This window comes from Dama dama, chromosome 9 (assembly GCF_033118175.1).
Source record: "Dama dama isolate Ldn47 chromosome 9, ASM3311817v1, whole genome shotgun sequence".
Classification (NCBI taxonomy): domain Eukaryota; kingdom Metazoa; phylum Chordata; class Mammalia; order Artiodactyla; family Cervidae; genus Dama; species Dama dama.
The window spans coordinates 44,380,159-44,387,298 of record NC_083689.1 but is presented as its reverse complement, the minus strand read 5'-3'; the positions used below and the strand labels follow the sequence as shown (position 1 = coordinate 44,387,298).

Here is a 7,140-nt window from a genome sequence, read left to right as displayed (position 1 = left end):
ATTTTAGAGTCATATATTAAAGAGACATGAGATAAATCCTTGAACAGTAAGAGACTGTTACATTTTTCTGCGTTAGTAAAATGTCATCACTGGCTTCCTGTCATCAGATGGACCTTTGTTGCCAAAGTGATGTGTCTGTTTTTTAATATGCTGTCTAGATTGGTCATAGCTTTTCGTCCAAGGAGCAAGGGCCTTTAATTTCAGTCACCATCTACAGTGATTTTGGAGCCCCTCCCAAAAGAAGCTTCTCACTGTTTCCATTGTTTCCCCATCTATCTGTCATGAAGTGATGGGACCAGATGCCATGGTCTTAGTTTTCTGAATGTTGAGTTTTAAGCCAACTTTTTCACTCTCTTTTTTCACTTTAATCAATAGGCTCTTTAGTTCTTCACTTTCTCCCATAATGGTCGTGTCATCTGCATATCTGAAGTTACTGATATTTTTCCTGGCAATCTAGATTCCAGCTTGTGCTTCATCCTGCCTGGCATTTCACATGATGTACTCTACATATAAATTAAATAAGCAGGCTGATAATATACAGCCTTGACATACTCCTTTCTCCATTTGGAACCAGTCTGTTGTTCCATGTCCAGTGCTAACTGTTGCTTCCTGATCTGCATACAGATTTCCCAGGATGCAGGTCAGATGGTCAGGTATTCCCATCTCTTGAAGAATTCTCCACAGTTCATTGTGATCTACACAGCTAAAGGCTTTGGCGTAATCAATAAAGCAGAAGTAGATGTTTTTCTGGAACTGTCTTGCTTTTCCAATAATCCAACAGATGTTGGCAATTTGCCCTCTGGTTCCTCTGTTTTTTCTAAATCCAGCTTGAACATCTGGAAGTTCATGGTTCATGTACTGTTGAAGCCTGCCTTGGAAAATTTTGAGCCTTACTTTGCTAGCGTGTGAGATGAGTGCAACTGTGCAGTAGTTTGAACATTCTTTGGCTTTGCCTTTCTTTGGGACTAGAATGAAAACTGACTTTCCAGTCCTGTGGCCACTGATGAGTTTTCCAAATTTGTTGCCATATTGAGTGCAGCACTTTCAGCATCATCTTTTAGGATTTGAATTAGCTCAACTGGAATTCCATCAATCCACTAGCTTTGTTTGTAGTGATGCTTCCTAAGGCCCACTTGACTTCTCATTCCAGAATGTCTGGCTCTAGGTGAGTGATCACATCATCGTGATTATCTGGGTCATGAAGGTCATTTTTGTATGGTTCTTCTGTGTATTCTTGCCACCTCTTCTTAATATCTTCTGCTTCTGTTAAGGCAATACCATTTGTGTTCTTTATTGTATATGTTAGTAAAACATTTTTTCCCACAAATTAATTGAAAATACATTTTCTTTATCTTGATGGGAAAAAAGGGATCACATAAAAACAAAAATAAAGCCTTAGAATATCAAATTATTATATAAAAGCTTCAAATTTTTAAACATCTCTATTAATTTCAGTTCCTTCACTTTAGACATATCATATTACTTTTCTTTATGATGACACAGAGCTAAAGTAACATGTTACTGAAGCCTGGGGACTAAGCTAAATAGCTTGTATCCATTTTTACAGAACAGATTCTATGAATCACCCTCCTCAGGGCTCACTTCACCTCCTTGTTTCTCAAGCTGTAGATGATGGGGTTAAGCATTGGGGTCAGAAGAGTGCAGAAGATAGCCAGAACCTTGTCCTCTGTTGGAGACTGAAGAGAGCTTGGGTGTAGATACGTGTGAGCAAAGGGCATATAGTAGAAAGTCACCACAGTGAGGTGGGTACTGCAAGTTGAATAGGCCTTTCTCCTTCCTTCTGCTGAGTGCATGCAATAGACAGCAGTGAGAACATGGCCATAAGAATAGGCAATACCAATGAAAGGCAACACAAGGAAGAAGGCAGTGCTCACAAACATTGTGTACTCATAAACCAAAGTGTCCATGCAAGCCAGGTTCACCATGGCTGGGACATCGCAGAAGAAATGATTGATGGCCCTGGATCAGCAATAAGGGAGATGGAGGACATATACAGTGTGAACACAAGAGTTGATAGATCCCATTATCAAAGATCCTATTATCATAAGGACACACACTTTTTTTGCTCATACAAACAGGATAGTGGAGAGGAAAGCAAACAGCCACATAATGATCATAGGCCATAGATGCCAATATTAATGCTTCGGCACCTCCTAAAGTCAAGAAGAATAAGCTTTGAATCCAACACTCGATGGAAGTTTTGGAAGTTTACTATGAAACCTTATTACCAAATAGCATTTGTGTCAAGCCATTGTCTTCTTCCTCTTCACCCCATTTCTGAAAGCTCTAGTTAAATCAGACCCTTTTCCTGAGAATTTATCTTCTAATTTCACTGTAGCTTCCATAATTCAGCTCAAGCTCTCCTGAAAAAGACATGCATTCTCTCCAGCTGCTTCTCAAAGTTTATATAGCATCATATTTTGCTTTATGACACATTTCCCTCTGGTTCTTTTTTCCTTTTTGCTTTATTAAAATTCTTCCCACTTCTCAATAAGTATGGGACTATGAATGCATATTTTTAGCGCATCTCCATCATAAAACTCATCTCACATAAGGATAAAGAAAAAATAGTGAAAGTAGAGAAGAAACTTGAGCGGAGAATCATGGGTGTGAGAGTTCAGAAAGTTTGGGAATAAGAAATTTTGAGAAACAATTATTCCTTCCCTTAACTGGAGAAGGAAACAAAAAACAACCTGAGAGTCTTCTAAATGTAAAAGAGTGGGCATACTCTCTAGAGAAAATTCCATCAGTGAGCAAACTCAGAATGCTTTTCTAAAAAAAGGGGTTGCAATAATTACAGCTTTATTGTATTGCTCTAAGACCACAGGTTATCAGACTTCTGAGGAATTTTTCAAATGAAAGAGAGATACACAAATAAACACTTACACAGACACTGAATTAAAAGTTATTGACAAAAATATAAGAAATCTTAATAAAAAATTGTCATATCTTCAGAGAAATTTGAGAAGTTGTTAAATCACAGTGACAAATATAGCTTTATATAAAAGGAGATGCCAAGTAACATAAAGAAAAAGCTCTGGAAAATTGAAAAAGATAATAATTAATATTCAATTAAAATTTTGAAAGATAAATGGGTGACAAATTACCAGAAAGGAAATCATAACAATAAAATATAAAAATTTGATATTTAGAAAATATGAGAGATTTAGAGAATTAATACAAGATAAGCCAACATATCATTGATATTCTGAAAAATGCCTATGCTACAATAGTAATGGAGTGAATATATCAAGCAAAAACATTTCTTCAGAATTGTCATGTCAGTGACAATATTCAGAAACCTTGGAAAGGACACGGAAAAAATGAGAAACAATTTATTAAATGATGTTTTATGAAAACATTAACACTCCTTGAGAAAAAATTAGCAATTAACAACATATCAGCTATAAACATAAGGAATGTTAGTTGCTCAGTCATGCCCAACTCTTTGCAACCCCATATACTCTATCCCACCAGGCTCCTCTGTCCGTGGACTTCTACAGGCAAGAATACTAAAGTGGGTAGCCATCCCTTCTCCAGGGAATCTTCCCAACTCAGGGATTGAACCCAGGTCTCCTGCATTGCAGGCAGATTCTTTACCATCTGAGCCACTAGCGGAGCCCAAAAGCTACTTGAAAGAAATTATAATAATACAGTTGGGAGAAATATATGCAGAAATGGCAAATAAAATAGTTTCACAATTATTATATTTTTACATGAAACCAATAAATTCTAGAAGATAAAACAATGTCATCAGCCCATTTCCCCAGACACAAAGCGGGATGTAAATATGGGGAGCATGAGAAGAGAGGAAAAGGGTGAAGGTAGTGATGTAAGGAGGGGGCACCTTTCATCCATTAGCCTGTGTCACAGATCAAAGACTGGTTTCATTTTGGAATCAAACATTAGAACATAAGCGTATCATTTTAAATATGGGAAAATGCTGGATAAAAAGAAATCAGATTATTTCTTAGTGAGTTGGACAAACAAGCTTCGAAACTGTACAAAGTACAGCTAGATAAGTTAGAGATATAAATTTTTATTTACCAGCCTCACTGGGTAACTGACTTGTACCAGAATTATTTAATCAACTCTAAAGGTTGATAATACCACTGACATTTTATAGATGATGATGAAATAGTCAGAGACCTTAAATGACTTTCCTTTGATTCCATGCTAGCAATTTAGATGTTAGATGAATAGATAGATATTTGTATATTAAATTATTTAAAAGAGATATTATGCTTTGTCCCTTTTTTTTTTTTTTCTCTTGTGTAATCTTAGTTCACAAACCAGGGCCACAGCAGTTAAAGTACTGAGTCCTAACCACTGGATATCCAGGGAGCATTTCATCCCTCAAAAATTTTGAGGTAACCATTATGAAACAATAATAGTTCTCTTTTTAAATTCTTTAAACTAAAATAAAATAAATGGAAACATTAAAATGCAAATTTACTATAGATGAAAGAGTGTTAAGATGTACATAGAAGTTATTTTATGCCCAAATAAACTGGTCTAGTGTTTACATTTTACTGAAAACTCTTTTCCCTTATTTTCTGCTGTCCTTACCATATTTTCACTTGTTCCCTCCAACAATTCAATGCTAATGAAAATGTACACATTAGTCTCAGAGCCTCTAAATTAACCTTAATTCATATCTGGCCACCAATACAAAATGTCTCTACCTATAAGTTTTTGATTCCAAAGATACAGCCATATTATCTCCTTTGAAAATCAGGTTGTAAATGTATATATTCAGAATAATTATTCAGTTAACCCCTACATCATGATGAGGGAAATTTAATGACTAATCTTCAATGGCTGCCCAATATCAAAATGAGTTGCAAATTGCCATTACCTAAATTCAATATATATTAATTCCTTGAATAGATTTTTTCTGTACTTTATTCAGTTGAAAATTAAATGATGAAAAAGGCACATACTACTGATTCTTATAGAAGAAATAGATTTTCAAATGCAGTCTCATTATTAAAACAGTGAAAATTCCTTTCTATAGGGGTGCAGTGAATTATTTAAAACTATACCTTAATCAAGTGGCAGATCTGATGAGATGACCACCATGAGTGAAACAATGGCATGGTTTTTTGAAGTAGAGATTTTCTTTTCCTGTACAACTTTGCTTTTGACCAAAAGTAGTCTCAAAGAAATAACTTTTGATTACTAATGTATCTGGGATGTTTGGTGTGATCAATTTTCATAGGTGAAGCAAGAATGTGAATTTACCAAGGAAACTTTAAGTTGGTTTTGCTAGAAGTTTTATAAAATATTTTAGACTAGTTTTTTTTTTTAATGGTCTAGTTGTAACAAACAAAAACATACTCTTGACCAGATATACATGGGTAATATCCTCTCTTTGAAAGATACCTGAAATAGTGTAAAGGGTTGTCTTTTTTCAAAGGAAAATTCCTTACTCACCAGAGATACAGAAATCCGGTTTAAAAAAAAAGATACCAGATTAGTTTTCAGAGAGTTTTGAACTTACCGTCACCATAAAGTCTGCCTAAATTCTTTGAAATTTTTGATCATAGTTGTACCTGAATATCCAAAGATAATAATTAGTTTGTATTGCCAGTAGTTATTTAGAATTTACAGTATTGTAAAATGGCTTTCAAATATTCTGAATCACCAGAACAATATCTCTGGGGTCCAGCCAAGCATAATTCTCCACAGTATTCTTTAATGGAATACGACTTAAAATTCCATACTTTTGCAAGTTTCTATACAACAGATTCTACTAAAAAGGACCAAGAGTGTATCATTTTTATTACTTTAGGGATTTTGAATTAATATTCTTATTAAATATTTAAGTATGTATTTTTAATTGTACACAAGAAGGTAAAAGCATGAAACTTATGATATCTAGCATACACAATATTTGTATGTGCAGCTTATAATACACAGAACCTAAAGGCAAAATAGCTACAGCTACATTTGAGACATATCTGAAGCAACAATGTATTTTCTAAACCAGAAGTTTATCTTATAGAAATTATTCATGTATTATTAGAGATAGTGGATGTATTACAATTACCTAGTTTTTTTGTGTGTGCTTCTAAATAATATATTTCATGAGATTTCACAATAATGAGTCATATTATTAGTTAGAAAACTAGGAAAATGGATAGGCTAATATCTTGAGAGAGAATTGAAAATGATTACTACATATATACTTTGAGCTTGGATTCATATTAAAGATCAGTTTACTAGGCTTTATAGTTTAGGGTCAAAATTATATCTAATCCTAGTTCTACTAGACATGTAAACTGAGATTAATGAATTTAACTCTATGGGCCTCTATAAGTGAGCATACAAAAATCACAATAAAATATAATTCACATGGTTAGAATGGTTAATACCAAAGAACTATGACAAGTGTTGCCAAGCTTGTGGAGAAAGGGAATCCTTCTTCAGTCTTGGTGGGAATGTAAATTGAAACAACCACTATGGATAGTATGAAGATTTCTCAAAATATTAAAAATAAATCTGGCAATCCATCTATAAATATGTTTCAAAGGAAATGAATTAATATTAGAAAGAGATATCTTCTTATGCCTATTTCAGCACTGTCTGCAATAACTAATTGTCTATTAATAAATAAATTGATTTTTCTAAATGGAAAAAAATATACTTGTCATTGAAATATTACATAGTCTTAAAAATAATATATTTCTATTTGCATCAACATGGATGAACCTAGATAACATTATGCAAAGCAAAATAAGACAGACACAGAAGGACAAATATTGCTTGAATTTACTTTTACCTGAAATCTAAAATAGTCAAGCTCACAGAACCAGAGAGTAGAAAGCCTAAAGGGAGTTAGAAATAGAGAGATTTGGGTCAAAGGCTGAAATGCTTCCATCATACAAGATGAGAAAGTTCTGTAGATTTAATGCAGAACGATGGAAATAGTAAACAATAGTGAAAAGTAAATAGTCTATTGCACACTTACAAAGTTATAGGAAAGTAAGTACTAAGTAACTTAAACAGAAATAAAAAGGTGACCGTGCAAGTTGAATTATATGTTAATGACATTGATTTAATGATTATTTCAGAATGTGTACATATATCAAAACATCAATCTGTATCCCTTAAATA

General features: G+C 33.8%; 1 pseudogene; it reads right to left on the bottom strand.

Annotated features, from left to right (window-relative positions):
• Positions 1–1,598: 1,598 nt before the first annotated feature.
• Positions 1,599–5,533, bottom strand: LOC133062853 (olfactory receptor 2L3-like; annotated as a pseudogene).
• Positions 5,534–7,140: the final 1,607 nt, after the last annotated feature.